This window comes from Phyllostomus hastatus, unplaced genomic scaffold, assembly GCF_019186645.2.
Source record: "Phyllostomus hastatus isolate PE091 unplaced genomic scaffold, TTU_PhHast_1.1 phas_scaffold_216, whole genome shotgun sequence".
Taxonomy (NCBI): Eukaryota; Metazoa; Chordata; class Mammalia; order Chiroptera; family Phyllostomidae; genus Phyllostomus; species Phyllostomus hastatus.
The window spans coordinates 12248190-12263912 of record NW_025334018.1 but is presented as its reverse complement, the minus strand read 5'-3'; the positions used below and the strand labels follow the sequence as shown (position 1 = coordinate 12263912).

The 15723-nt window shown below is 50.0% G+C and overlaps 1 protein-coding gene across 2 annotated transcripts in view; it reads right to left on the bottom strand.

Annotated features, from left to right (window-relative positions):
• Positions 1-13802, bottom strand: part of NGF (nerve growth factor) — a 50931-nt gene extending 37129 nt beyond the window's left edge. The window contains exon 1 of one of the 2 annotated variants that reach the window (XM_045816979.1): positions 13735-13802. The gene's annotated coding sequence lies outside the window, so the exon portion shown is untranslated. Of the gene's footprint in view, positions 1-13233; positions 13357-13734 lie in introns of those variants that run through there. The other variant, XM_045816978.1, reaches the window with a different exon arrangement.
• Between the last annotated feature and the right edge of the window lie 1921 nt (positions 13803-15723).

Genomic DNA, 15723 nt, shown 5'->3' with positions numbered 1-15723 from the left:
CTGGGCATCAACATCTTTATTGTGAATTGGCATTGGGGGCTGACCTGGGACGGGTGCATACCCACTCATCACTTGGCACGTGCTAAACACGGACTATACATGGTCTTATGTGGCATTACAAGAATTACTTTTATTTTTACCTGAAGCAAAGGACCAATATTTGACAATGGATCAGAGTATTTGGAATTGAGACTCTTTTGGAACACGATTTCAGTAATTGTCTCACATAGAACCAACTCTATACAGGTCATGTATGTCTATTCAGGACAGTCTCTGTCTGGCTGTGTGAGAGATTCAGTTTTCCCCTCCCTGGTCTTTCTAATGGCCCTGATCTACCTCCCAGTCCCCCTCACTCACTCCTGGAAAACCAATGGCAGAAGACCCCCCAGTAACTTCCCCAGGAACTACCGTGAGCCCATCAGGGTGAGTGACTCAGAGATTCTCCCCCAGAGATGGCTGCTCTTCCCTCCGGGCTCCTCCCTTTCTCTGTACTGGGCTCCACTCCTGACTGGAATCAACCCCAGACTCGATTTCTCTGTCCTGCTCCTGCATTGCCCCCACTCACCTCTTTCCTGACTCCTCTATTCAATCACACATGTTGGACCTCTGAGACTTCCAACTTTGCTCTTTATCCTACTGAATATTAAAGTCCATAGCTGGCTCTAATCTACAAGACAGCCCCCCAGGTACATAAGTGCTTGAGAGGAAGCCATGCCTCCAAAGCTCTGCTCTACTTCAGGGCCAGCTTAGCTGTGGGGGTGAGGACTCCAGAAACTTGCAGTGCAACCCATGGCACACCTCCTCCAGGAAGCCTTTCCCAAAATGCTGCATCCTACTAATCTCCTTTCCTAACCTCCTGCAGTCTCCACATCTGTACCACACTTATCAACTAGTTATTCATTCAGCAAACACTCATGGAGCTCCCACTGTATGATGAAGCACATGGTGAACGCAGAAGTTCCCGCCCTCATTCTTAACACAAGAAAACAAGTAACAGAATGAATTACTATGCATTAAATAAAGTCAAGTCAGGGAATAGAGTCTATTGGTGTCAGGGTTTGGTGGGGGTGAGGACAGGTATTTTAAACTAGGGTGTCATCTGAGCAGACCTAAATGGTGAGCAAAAGCTAACCAGGTGAAGAAGGTGTATGGGTAGGAGTGTCCCAAACAGAGGAAACAGCATGAGCAGAGGCCCCAAGATAGTCACAAAATTAGTGTGTTGAAGACATAGAAGCAAGCAAGAAGATCGGCGTGGCTGCAGTAGAAGCAGGCCAGCATGCCACAGGGTGTTGGAGAGGGAGCCAGGGCCAGATCATGTAAAAGCAGAGCTTCTCTACCTCAACCCTGCCGGCATTTGGTGCCAGATAATTCTTTGTTGTTGGGGTGCGGGAGGCTGTCCTGTGCATTGTAGAATGCAGACCTGCATCCCTGGACCCCACTCAACTAGATGCCAGTTTCACCCCCCCACACACACACATACACTTGTGACAATTAAAAATGTCTCCAGGTGTTGCCAAATGTCCCCTGGGGGGGAAATTCACTCCCAGGTAAGAACCACTGAAATAAGGCCATGACGGGAATATGGATTTTATTCTATGTGTGATGGGAAGCCATCACAGGGCAGAGAGCTGGGAGATAATGTGACATGATTTACACTTTAAGAGGGCACTCTGACTGCTGTTGGGTTAAAAGGCTGAGGGAACAAGATTGGAGGCAGAGAGACCCATGGGGGATGTTCCTAGAGTCACCCAGGTGAGAGGGGACAGGAGTTTGGACTAAGAAGCAGTAGTGGAATGGTGAGAAGTGACTGGATTCAGAATTTACTTTGAAGCCAACAGAACTTGCTTGTGAGCTGGCTAGGAAATGGGATGAGGAAGGCAGAATCAAGGATGGTTTCCAGATTTGGGGTCTGACCTGCTGTGGGAATACTGATGTCATGAAGACTGACATAGACTTGAAGGATACCAGGTCCAGCAGAAGGAAGGACTGCTTGAGTGTGGTTGGTAGGGTAATGATATGGGTGTAATAATTTAGTTTTAATTTGAATATTTCACTTAAAGTGTCATAGGGTGTGCTTGAGTGTGATATTGTTATGTTACAGAATTACCTGCTTATGATTTTGTAATAAGAGATTTTGTAATTAAAAAGGGGAATTATTTGTGCTGGACCCTGTAGTTTAGGGGTCAAAAATTCTACATGCAAGATGTCCACTAAATACCCAAGTGGCCACAGATACTTAGATGGATATTTAGAAGTCATCAATCAGATTTAATGCCTAGGGAGCATGAGGTCACCTAGGAAAAGAGCGATACAGCAAAGAAAGGATTCTGGACTGGACTCCTGATATCTCCAATATTTTGAGGTCAGGAGAAAAAGAAGCTGGCAAAGGGGCAGAGGAGGAGGCCAGTGAGAAAGAAGGGGCACTAAGAGAGCTTTGTGTCCCCAAGGCACCCTGGTCCTGGAACTCCATCTGCCTTAGCTTGTCCTCAGATAGCTCACCCCCACGTAATCGGGGAGCTCCTTTGTGCTCAGGCATCCCTTTGTGTTCAACACCAATAACCACTCTGAAACCAGGTCCTAAACAACCGAAAGACTCTGCAGAAGTCGCCTTGTTTAGTCCTGACGTTAAGAAGTGCTATTAGTCCCATTTTATAGCTGAGGAAACTGGCTATCAGAGAGCTGTAGCACCTTGCCCTTAATCATGTGGTTCAGCCCCACCAGGACCTGGCATCTGGACAGCCTGACTCCATGTTCATATTTTTTCCACAGTGCCCTTGGCTTCAGCCTATAGGGGCCCACTCAGCAGTGAGCACAGGCCTCCTGCACATGGGCTGGCAGGACTGTGGACCACTCATGTAGGGCAAGTGACCATCAGGTTCCCTCAGCCAATAAGAGCAGAGCCGGCACTGGCACCTGGAGTCTGCTACTCCTGGTCTGGGGCTGTCACATCTCACCTCTTACCTACAGCCAAGGTGTTTCCCAGTTGGCAGCCATATTCAATTCAACAGGCCATCCAGTATGCAGGGGTGGTACCATTATTCTCCTCTTACTGAGGAAGAAACAGAGGCTCAGAGAGGTCCTGTGATTTGCCCCCATTACCCACTAGGAGAAGGCTGAGCCTGAAATCAACCCTGGTTTCCTGAGTTGCAGTTGAAATAAATAATCCACACCTGACTTAACCATTATTCTTTCTTACACAACAACTTCCCCAATCCATAGGAGAAATAAGACTCAAACGGGCTTGTAGAATTCGCCCAAGCACAAGTGTCGCCAGTCCAAATTCTGTCCACAATCGTTTAAGAGTTATGATGACCAGAAGTGAACATTTAGAATTACTTTTGTTTTTGCTTAATCATAAAGGTGCTTTAAAAAGAACCTTTGAAACATATTTGTTGCTTTATTGAGCCCTCTACTTTCTGACATGTCCTGTTCTTTTTTAGAAAAATGCAGAACAACAATGCTTAAAGGCCCCACTCCCAAAATATTTTCTTTCATTTCTAAGATACCGAGATGCTGACACATGGCCAGGAAATCTGGAATCAGGTTTTGATGTATGACCTCCTCAAAAAGGAAAACAAAAACATTTCTAAGTGTTCGCACTTTCCCCATCAAAGGGCAGACACAACACTTGAACCCAGATGAAAAGAAAGGTAATTCATTTCGTGCCTAGGAAACATTCTTGGTGGTGTGTCATGTCTGGGGACAATTGATTCCATTTGTCACTGTGAGTTTCAGAAAGGGCAGAAATGTGCTCCCACCCTTCTGAGCACAGAAAAAGTAAGTTGGCATTCGCTTTTTCCTTAAAAACAAACAGGAAAACCAGAAACCCAGGTGTGACAGTGATGCAGTCAAATAGCCTCTTGGCTGATTGGCCTGCGGTCAGCTCAAGTTCAATATAGCCCGCCTGCTCGGAGGGGAGGGGGCTGGGTGTGAGGTGACAAATGTCTTCTGCTATAAATGTTATTTAAAATGTGCAACTGCCATGGTGACATTAATTTTACAGCGAGTGGTGGGATAAGTGGTGGTGGAAGGGAGCAAAGGATACTCAGAGTAAATGAAAGTTGTACTGGAACCAAATCCATTCTCTCCCCTTCGGCCCCACTGCCCGGCAGGCTCAAATAGAGATGTCTTCAATGCCTAGAAAGGAGTGTTAAATCTTTGGTCTGGATTGGAATTCGGCATTTGAGGAGATGCCACTAATAATCCTCTCTGAGTCTCAGTGGTGAAAACGGGGCCCCATGGGAGGGCGTTTTTACGAGCAGAGAGTTGGAATGAACCCCAGGGGAGCATGGGAAATACAGAAGAGGGGAAAAGGTGACGCTTCCTCATTAAAAAAGAGGCAGGCAGTTTGTCATTGCTGATCTGTCTTCAGGGGTTGCATGAGCCAGGCTCTCAGGAAAATTGGGACAAGTCACCTCTGTGGCCCCCTCCTGGTGTGGGTCATTCTTTCACACACCCCACATGCCCCACCCCACCGCCCCCTGGGGAAGGGAAGGGAAGGGAAGGGAAGGGAAGGGAAGGTCTGGGGTCAGTGATGGGTTGTGGCTGGGTTGAGGTCTGCAGTTAGCAGGGTGTCAGCTCCAGGGTCCACTCTAGGAGACTTTACACTGTTCACAGGAGGGGAGAAATGTAAACCCTCCGTGCTGGGGCAGCCTGGAGCCTCCCTCATGAGAAAATGGTAGGCTCGGTGCTCCGGGCAGGGACTTCTTAAGAATCTGACAATGTCAACACTTTAATGGTATCTTAGCCCTGTTGTCCTTATAAAAATATACTTCAGGGAAAGGGTGTGATTTGTGGGAACAGAAGCTCCCTCCAGAGTGACTGCACCCACCCAAGGACCAAGGCACTCATCCCAATCACAGGCCATGAAAGGCAGTGACACCCTTCTGTCATTCCCAGTGATGGAGGGGGATGCCTGTACCCCTTGGACAATGGCTGTCATGGTCACATCTAGGGACCAGAATTATAGATAGATGGCTTTGCAAGCATGAAGTGGGAGAAAGATGAAATGGAAGATGCAATAAAGACAAGATATGATTATTGTTTTGCTGGGTTTGCCAGAGAAACAACAAACCTCAGGGATAAAAGCATTCAGGGAAGTGGTAGTTCTTATGAGATTGGGTCATCCCTAAGATGAAGAAAGAGGAGGAGGAGAAGGTGAGGACAGACAATTCAGCAGCTCTCCCTGAGGGCCTCCTTGGTGGCAGGCACAGCACTAAGCCCTTGGTCAATGTACGCACAGGCCCTCTGAGGGGGTGATCAGTCTGACCCTACAGTAGAGGACGCCAATGCTTAGAGATCCCAGGTTACCCAAAATCATACAACTAGGAAGCACAGAGCTGGTGTTGAACCCCAAGCGTGTCTGACTTTGGAGCTATGCCTTTTTTCTAAATTATGCTGTCATCTATGCCAGTAGCTTTTAAGCATTTTTAACAATGACTCACAATGAAACAATACATTTTTCATCGCAATCCAGCTTGCGTATGTATATGTATAATATATATACAACTAAAACAGAAGTTTCATGAATACTTTCCCTTATTACATGCAATGCACATTAATTTTAAAAAAATTTACTCTTTCATTGAGAGAGAATAGCAAATTAATTCACGTCTTCGCAATGGGTCTTAGTGTGTACTTTGAAAAACATTTTCCTTTCCTCTAATCTATGGCAGTTGATTTCAAATGTTTGCAACTCCCTGCTTGACCTCGTTGGACACTGGGCAGCATCTCTGCTTCTGAGGCATGCTGCTCATTGCGCACTCCGGACCATCTCCCTGGTAAGGGGCCATCATTAATCAAATATTTCAGAAATTGCAAGTATCTGACAAAGCCGTATACTTGGAAAAGAGTCAGTCCAGGAAACCATCCAGAAAACATAATCGCTGATCTCAGGCACTGACTGGTAATATTTTAAGCAGTTGATGCATGCTTTCCTAAAAGCAACTATTTTCTCTGTTTTCAGAACCTAAAGGTCTCATCTGTTCCGAGGGGCAATGCACAGTCACCCTCTGACAATAAATGCCAAAGGAAAAGAAAAGCACGCAGGGCTGTAGGGAATCTATCCATCCGCCATCAAGAGTAGGGCTGTCTTTCTTAGTTTGTGGTGAGCATCCCCAGGATCTGAAATCAGATTGCTTTTCAGGGGCGTGTGTGCATCTCCGCTGTGGTTTCGGATTTGGGGGGTGATTGCGTCTCAACAGCTAGGGGCAGGGACAGGGTTGGCTGAATCAGGTTTAGGTCACGGAAAGTGGAGTCCAGATCAGGTGGCTCAGCGCGACTCACCCCGATGAGCCGCGGACTCGGTGACTTCACTCCCAGCAATGTGCACACTAATTGAGAAAACATGTTCCTGTGATGGCCTCATGCAAAAATCCAGATTTACGGATTTTTTTTTAATTCCTAAGAATTCCTTGAATATTTGCCGTGCGTGTCTATACAGTGTCCCGGAGTACTTGTCCTTCTTACTGAGGAGAGTTGTGTTTTTCTGCGGTGGCCCAGGTCAGGTTTTTAAAAGGGTAGGATTCTGACAAGTGGCACAGGGACACAGGCCTTGGGTAGGAGCAGGAAGAGGGCAGGAGAGGAGGAAACCTGCATCTTCTGTCTGTCTGCTGGGGCAGAAAAAAGCATTTGAGCTCAGGCTCACCAGGCACTTGCTACATTCCAGACTCTGGGCTAAGTAAGGACTTTGCTGCATTCTCTTCACTTGGCCTCACAACTGCCCTCCGGGACTGACCTTTTAATTCCCTTTTGCAAATGAAGAAACTGAGGCTTAGCAGGATTAAGGAATGTCGTCACAGAACCAATAAAATCTTCTAGTAAATCTCCATCCCTGATACCTCCTCCAGGAAGTAATCCCGGAGGGCACCTCATCATTCAGACCTCTCCCTTCTCTGAGCTATTACAGCCACACAGTTAGCCACTCTTCAGCTTGCTCCCCTCTGATACTGCTCTCAATCGCTCCAGGTCTAGATGAGAAGGTAAAAAAGCCTGCTGACTGATTTTGTTTGCTCTGTACTGATGTTTTGAAAGTGAAAAAATTATCCATTCAAACTCAAAGTTTTGAGTTTTCTGGAAAAGTTTGAAGATCTGGCCACACTGGCCCTATAACCCGGCAAAGCAAAGGGGACACATGGCCTGTCCCCTTTTGATGGGCATACTCTTTGCAGTTTACAATAGACCCCACCAGCCTACAGCCTTCCCTCATTCCCATGACCTGACAAGCCCCTTCGCTATTTTAATTTTGGCTCCTGAGCCAGCCTCTTGGGCGAGATCATGATTTATATTGACCACGATGCCCCTGCAGTGCCCAGTCCCCTGGTTAGCGTATTAGTGAAGATGCTAACTGGGAGAATGAAAATCAACCCAGCAGTCTCATAGCTGGTGGACCTCCCTCCTGGTGGCATGGGGACTGTCCCCCACTTTAACCGCCAGTTGTATAAAATGCAGCAACAGCTGGTAAGCCCCTGAACCTTGTTGTGGGAGATCACAAATGCCCCGCTACCACAGAAAAATTCCCAGCCTCCTCCTTCCTTCTCTTGTACATTTGATAAGATACAAAAAGGTCCTAAAGACACCCGTTGTTGGAGGAGGAGGAGTTGTTATGTGGGGTAAGGAACCAAAACACTCTGAAAGTTGCCAGTACAAATGGCCATCCTCAAGAAATGCCTTATTTAGAGAGCATTGCATAACATCTCTGAAATAAAAGTCTGTGCAGAAGTTTGCCTCTGAAAGAAAATTACAGGAGAATATCCACGAGTCTCCTTTTACCCCGATATTATGAGCCAAAGAAAATTCAGAAGATGAATGTTTGGTTAAAATTCTATCAAAATGAGAAGGTTAATCACAGAAGGTCAAAATACAGACACAAAAAAGGCAAAGATGATATTGTCTGACTTGAAGTGAAAGGCATCAAGAGAGGACCCCTTCAAGATCAGTCCTGCTGAGGGGAAACATGATGGAAAGTGCCTACTGAGTGCCAAGCCCGTGCTGTGTTCCAGCTACGTCATCCGGCCTACTGTGCACAGCATCCTGGCTGACGGAGGAGGTCCCGCTGGTGTCTCTCCTTTCCAGAAGAGGAACTGGGTATAAGAGGTGCTCTCCTCCACCTGCCCCCCTGCTGCTCCTGTCCCTCCTCTCTGCTTACCTAGTCCGTCATCCCTTGTGCAGTCAGAGCCCAGCATGGCTGCTCCTCCCTTCAAAATCCCACTCTAAGGTGAGGAGAGTGCAGGGGTGGCAGGCTGGCTCTCCTGGGATCTCCCACACCAGTGGTACCCCAGGGTGTTAACCCGGGAGCCAGGTCTGCTCGGGTCCTAGCATGGGACCCATGGCGTTTCACCAGACTGGGCCAGTAAGGCTTGCAAGTCACCATAACCACACCTCAGATCCACAGTGATGAGGGGCTGCGACAGGACCTCCCTGCACCCCCAACCTGGGCTGAGCACTCATGGCTTCCTCCAGGTGGTCCTCTCTGGGCTCACTCTGGAGCAGCATGCAGCAAGCAGACCCTGGCTACTGCCCGAAGAGCCACAGGAAAATGAAAAATCAGCCCATCCGCACCAAACAGCAAATACTCAGTGGTTCCTGGGAAAGTGTTCCAACCACAGTGGATGGTAACTGCCCTCCACATGACATGGCTTCTGTGTGAGGCTTGGGCTGTTCATTGCCACTGACTTCGGAGCCAGCTCCTTTCCACCTGCAGAAGTCACCAAAGGCAGTGCCAAAACCTCTCCATCTGCTTAGCCCAGTGGCAAGTTTTCAGGGAAACCCCGACTGTCTGGCTCTGACTAATACTACTGCTAACGAAAAGATTTTCCGCAAGTGAAAGAGTTTGGCCAAACTCTTGGGCAATTCAAAAAGCATTTTCTAGTCCCACCTGACAGACTGTAGTCTCAGACCCATCTCAGCCTCACTGGGTATCCCCTTATGTCTCCCAGTCCTTGCTTTATTTATTTTTGCCTCGTTAGAAAGCAGCTCCAGACTCTACCAACCCTGCTGCTTCAGTAGTTTCCTCTCTCCTACTGCTTATGGGTGAGTAGGTTTTTCTGTAATGTCCTCCAAAGGCACTCATTTTAGCCCTTTGCCTGTGAATAACCAAATGGCTCTAATGTTCTGTCCTCCAGTGAGAGACTGGGCCAGAGGTAAGGAGAACGGGAGCCGTTCTCTTTGAGAATCGACCCCAAGCTGCCAGCACCACCCCTCCGGGGCAGCCTTGCTAGCCTGCTCCTTAAAATCAAATGTCACAGCATTGATGCCCATTTATTCTCACAGCTTGGGCCCCGTGTAATTTGATACCAACGTGTACCCATGGAGTATGGAGTGCTGTCAGTGCTGGGGAGGGCTCTGCTTCCCCGTTCTCTCCTTCAGGGAAGGGACCTCCTGGTACCACGGTGCCAGCCATCTAGTGCAGGAGGGCACGGCCTCCCCCCAGTGCAGTGGACACCTGGGGCAAGCAGTCTGCCTGTGTTTTCAATAGTATATGGCACAGGCGGAGGCCGCGGCACTCTGGTACCACCTGTCCCTTCCCCCTGTTCTTTCTGGTTTTGTTTTCATGTGGGTCACTTGTAGTTACGCTCCATTGACAAAAGGCAAAGGATGGTGCCAGGTGGGACGACAGCACTGACGTTCCTGTCAGTGGCTTCTTGGAGCCTGCAATGCTGGTTGTTGGAGAGTCAGGCTCAGGGCTGGGCTTCTGAAGTCCCGACTCAGTGACAAAATAGATGCTCAACATCAGGCCCTGGAAGAAAGGTCCCCATGGGTAATTTCCAAGGGAATTCTCAACTGGGAGTAATTGTACTCCTTTAATAAGCATTTAGCCATATATGGCATGGCGGGTGGGGGGTGGGAATCTTTGGTAGTCACCAGGACTTCTGGCATTTAGTAGATAAAATGGGGATACTAAACTTCCTGCATTATGTAAATAGGTCATACTTACCCAAGATTGTCTCCAGCTGCCAACAGTCCCATTCAGAAACACTAATAATTCAATGCACTTGCCCTACAGATTGGGAAATTGGAGCCTGAGAAGTTTAGTGACTTGCTCAAGGTCACAAAGCTACTTTCCCTCCTGTCTCAGAACTCAGGACACTACCATAGGAAAGCTACCCAAAACACAGGAGAAAAATATCAAGAGATCACCTCAGTGCTACAGTCTGATTCCTACTGTGTCATAATCTGGGGCCAGTGTCTATAGAAACTCCCCAGAAACATGTAAAGTAGCCCACAGGAGGATGATAAAAACATCAAGAAGCATGAGAAACTCTTACTTATTATATGCTTTCACTATTCTGGTCAGACTTTGTGGCTGAAGGGCTATCTTCCTTGGCTTACACAATGTCAATTCTTGTGCTCACCCAACTGGAAGGCTGGTGACCCTGAAGCCTCAGTTTCTCCAGCTGCATTTCTGCCTCAGGGCCATCTCGGTTTTACCGCTATTTGGAGTTTGGATGTTAAGCGTTTCTCCTCCGTCAGGAGGCAAGGTCCCTGGGAATGGGTTGGGGAAGGGCCTTCCATCTCCATTTATTTGCCTGATGCCACCACCCTATGCTGGTCTGTAAAAGTGGTCCATCACAGAGTCGATGTCTCGTACCAGCCAAGCCTGTGAACTGACGGTGTAGCTGATGGTTTGTAAGATCAGAGTTGCCAGTCAAGGAAAGAGAAACCCTCTGGGAACAGAGGGTGTTTGCTTAGAGGTGTCCAGAGATTTTAAGTGAATCCTCAACAAGCTTCCCACTGCCTCCTGAGAGCAGAATGTTTGCTGCCAGCAAAGGTCTCCAAGACCTACCTACTCTGGGCCCTGGAGTCCTACAAGGTCTTCTCGGAGAAGACGCATGGCTGGGCCTCTGGTCCCTGGTGTGGCACCGATGTCTGCTCAGCCCCTGCCTGGTGCCCATTCGGGAAGAGCAGTAGCTGTGTTTCGTTTGCAGTTTCTCTGTGGCTCCCATGTAGCCGTGTGGCAATGGGGTGCTCCACGAGTGTGTGGCAGTAGTGCCACTCGCATTTATAAGTGAAGTTGTGCGGTTTGCTCATCAGCTTAATCTCAGTAATGATGAGAAACTTCCCTCGGGCTGCAGCCCTGCCCTGCCCTGCCCTGCCCTCCCTGCTGATGTCGGCAGCTGGGGCCCCCTTCCTGGCCAAGGCACAGATTTCTGAGAGGGAGGGAGGGAGAGAGAGAAGTATGGAGTTTCCTCCCCTCCTTACTCTGGTTGTCTGGGTGGGAGGTGTAGGTGGGCAATAGGAGAGGTGAGAACCTCACTCCTTGAGAAAGCCCAAGGGTGCAGAGAGAGTCACCAATATGAGGATGGGCGCCCTGAGTGGAACCAACGTTCCAGTTCTCTAGTGGGGTGGGCTGCTTTAGGGGTAAGATTGCTGCCCAGGGAAGGTATGGTCCCAGCAGCTGGTTATAAAGTCCTCTCAGGTACTCCCACAGTTCATTCAAACATATGGCCCCATGCCCTGGAGACCTTGGGGGTGACTCCTAACATTTTCCCCTTCGAGGCTGCCCTTTTTTTCACCTGCATAAAAATATTGGGACAAGCATGGGGCAGGGGTTTGGTAGCATGTGATATTAGCCACACCCCCTCCAAGGACCCAAGTCTGAGGAGCATTCATTTCTTCTGTGTGTCCATGCCAACAGTGTCGGCCACAGACTACTCTCACAGTCCCCCACCCCCAGGTCCCTGTCCCCTCTGAACCTCTAGGGACACTGCCCCTCACGGACTGACAACGGGGCTACTTAGGCTGACATCTAAAGCAGACTCTCTAGATTCTTTTCTGCGGCTCTGCCGAGGGAGAAAGTTTCAGACATTCGGTAGGAAACTGTAAACACTGCACAAGAAATATTCCCCTCCAGCAGGCTTAAATGACAGCTTCAAGAGCTTGAAGACCCTGGAGATAAGTTACTGGTGGGCCCTCCTGCACGTTTCTGGATTTGCAGAATGCAGCTGGCTGTGCACGTGGGGGAGGAGGGGCTGGCACGGGCAGTGGGTGCACCCAGAGGATGGAGCCAGGACAATTAATCAAGCGCCTTTTCTCCAGGATGACAGACGGGGCAGAGACACCCAGGAGAGCACTATTTTGGTTTCCAGCTGGGAACATGCACTGAGTTTTCCTTAATACCCACAGCACCCAAAAGGCTTTGCAGTAATACACTTTAATGCATGAAACACCCATAAATTATCCTTCATACTGTTACAACTTCTAACCTGGAACAGCTTGGAAAAACCAGCCTAGCAAGCAAGCTCTTTTTTAACCTCTCAAGTCGCAAGAGAAGAGAAAGTTCAAGCAGAAAACACCTTCCGTGAGAATTTCAGAGATTTTTGTTGTTGCTGTTGAAAGGATAAGGAAAGTTGTAATCAAACGGAGCTAAGCCTCTTGTTTGTGTTGGCTCAGAGATGCCGCTCTCCGATCCCTGAATCCTCTCTCCCCTCAGTCTTTGCTGCCTGGACCCAAGGCGCTGCCCGCCCCACCCCTCCATGCCAGCTTCTCCCACACCTGGCAGCAGACAGCTGGAGGTGAGGCATGTGACCCAAGAAGCCCTTCTGAGCCCTGGGGACTTCGATCCAGCGTGGCTCCATGGAGGTCCCTTGGTGCGCAGGCTTTTGCCATCAAGCTCCGGGGGCCCTCCTTTAGGACTCCCAGGCCTCCAGCCAGTGCAGAAGAGCCCCAAGACTCTTGCTCCATTTCTGGCACCAGATCCAGCACGCCGGGCCCCTCCAGTCCCCTTACGTAGGGGCAGCGCAGCACTTTCCAGACTCCTCGCACAATCGAGCTCGTCCCGGCTCAGCGCGCTCGGCTCAGCGGTGAAGACCACCACTCCTCCCGTCCAGGCGCGCTCCCGCCCGCGCATCACCGTTCACGCTCCTTCGCTCTCCCTCACTTGTGCGCTGTCCCCTTCTAGCCTTCGAGCTAATAGTTCCTGGCACAGTGGTGCAGCTCCTGCAGGCGCCTGGGTGGCCTCCTGAACTTCGGACCATTGGGAGACCGAGAACTCTGAGACCAGAAAGACTGCTGCTCCCAACAACTTGCCCGCCCTCCCGCCGAGGCTCCCGCGCTCCCGCACCCCCGCACCCACTCGGCACATTCCTCTCACCGCTGCACTTCAGCCCCTGGGGGTTCCCAGAGGTGTTAAGCCGGGATCCATGCACTGTCTCCAGGGGAGCCCCGCCCCGCTGGCCCTCACTCCCACCGGTGCTGCGCCCCTCTCGGGGCCGAGTTCCGGGCCGCCAGACTCACCCAAAGCTGCGCTCCCCTCGGGCTCCCGGCGCTCTCTGCCGTGCAGGAGCTTGGAGCGGCTTTTACACTGCTTCTGCAATTTCTTAGCCCCTCCTCCCAGACTCCTCCTCACTCCAAATCCGAATCCGGCACTGCAGGCCCCCCTAACCCGAGCCCCGCACCTGTTTGGGCTGGGCTGCCGTGCCTAGCCGTAGGGGGTCTTGGGGACTAGCGATCAATCGCTCCCAGTAAATCTGGCTCAACACAGCCAGGAAAAGGTCAAAATCCCAGAGGTCAAATGGAAACGCACAGAGGTCGAAGGGGCTGTGCAAGCCAAGCACTGGTGCGCATTTTCTAGGGGCACCAGGCCGGGGTGCTGACTTCTGGTGGCCACTGGGCCAATGGGCTGTGGGTGGGCGGAGTTGTCCGGGTCTCCCCGTCCCCCATCCCCAACACACACACAGAGCTTTGCACATCGCCAATGCCTGGGGTTGTGCGGTTTACCCTGTTCACCCTCCGTACCTTCGGCTTGGCTGCTCTTCACCGTCCAGGGAGAAATGCCAAGGGAGCTGTGCTCCTGGGATGCCTCCCGTCACCGGCACCCGGAAGCCAGCGCCCAAAGGAGCGCCGTTAAGATGCAGGTGCTGCCTCTGCCCTGACGGGGGAGGACCGTGCTCCACGGACCCAGAACCAGCTAGAAGGCCCCTGGGCAGGGGCGAGCTCCGCCGCGGACCAGAAACAGAGGCTTTCAGTGTCATAATCCAGACTCAGGGCCTTAAGTTCTGCAAGTTCCTGGGGTCGCTGACCCCCCTGAAACTGTAAGCAAATTTGTACGTTTGTGTGCAGGACGTGCAATTTTTCAGGGTAGAGGGTCTACAACTTTTATCAGCTTGGCAAGGGATCTCTGACTCTAAACTGACCCAGACAACCAGCCTTCTGTGCTACCCCAGGCCCACCCCAAATTCCTCCTTATCCCCACAGGGGGACTTTAAGTGAGGTGGGATCTGCTGGCTGGCCATCCAACATTTCTTGGGTACCTTGGATTCAGAGCTGACAGGGCAGCTTGCCTGACCAACCACTGGTCCTTTCCTACCCCAGCCCCAACTGGCAAGTCAGAAATATCCTTTAAGTCCGATTTTTCACCAAATGTGCATCCTTCATTGTAATAATGTTCTGGGGAATCTGTAGGTCTTAAAATTCACGCCCCACTTTCTCGGCATGGAACACAGTCAGATGTCTGCACTCCTTCCCCGTATGCTGAACCCCTTGCCTGTGCCAGATGCACAGGGGAGAAAAGGATGTGGGGAGAGGGACCAAGAGGGGGAGAGGCACTGGGTCCCTTGGTTGGTGCCTGGATTTACTGAGGTATAGGGGCTCCTGCCATAAGTTCAAGGGTGGCTCTTCACCCCCCAGTGGAAGGCACTTGAGCAAGGTGAGGCTCTTAATAGAGATTGGTCTCAGGTCTCCTATTCTTCCAGGTTCCACCTTTGCCCCATACCTGAGTTCACCCCATTTGTGCATGTTCTGAGGAGGCAGAGATAGGAAGAAGACCCTGGAACTGGAGTGGTGTGGCCTCATTATTTCCCAGCCAAGTCTTGTCCCTGTCTGAGCTGTTCACTGCAGACTGGTGGGGGGACACACTTGGAGGTGAGTGCTGGCCACCAGGATCATCATAAATGGCCCTTTCTGTGCAAGTGGCATCAGAGTCAGGATGATCCATCAGAAATTTATCGTTGTCAATTAAACAAAGAAATTTCTGGACAATAGGACAGATTCACTCATCAATCATGTCCTGCATAAACTTGTTTGAAAGCACCAGCCCTAAGCCTTATGTAACAGCTGCCCGAGAATTTAGGGATAAAGTTGAGAATTTTAGAATAACAGAGAATTTAGTTGTTGAATGCAGAGCTTTGGTCTGTGTCCTTGCAGCATCACCCAGAAGGACAAAAGGATCTGGGGCACTCATGGGCTTTTTTTCATGTGGTGTGTAGGAAGGAAATGTAAAAATGATGTAAGCGGAATATAAGCTTAGGTGCCCCCCCCTCAAATTCTCGATCATGTTCTGAGGGCACATGTTGGTTTAATTTTAAGGATCTTGGAAAAAACAGTAAATAACAATATGTAGGCAACAAAAAAGCACTCCAGAGATTAGCTGTGAGAGTCTACTCCGTGCCAGGCACTGTTGGGTAGCTGCGGTGCTTGTCCTCAGAGAGCTTGTGTTCTAGTGGGGGCTGACTATTAGGCCCTGGCCACATTTCTTTGAGTCCCCCATGTACTGAGGGGCACACAGTAGGTGCTCAGTAAATGCTTATTGAATCCAAAACTGGATTCAGAGCCATTTGTGGCTGCCAAACAACCCGTCCACACTGGATCGGTTTCCAGCCGGTTCCAGATCAGACCGACCTTGATACAGAGACCACGCCCAGATGTCTCTTCCTTTGCCTCTTCCACTTCTCAAACGGTGTAAGCAGAAAGTCCTTTTCCTGGGTCATTGAAAGGACCTTAAGGTTT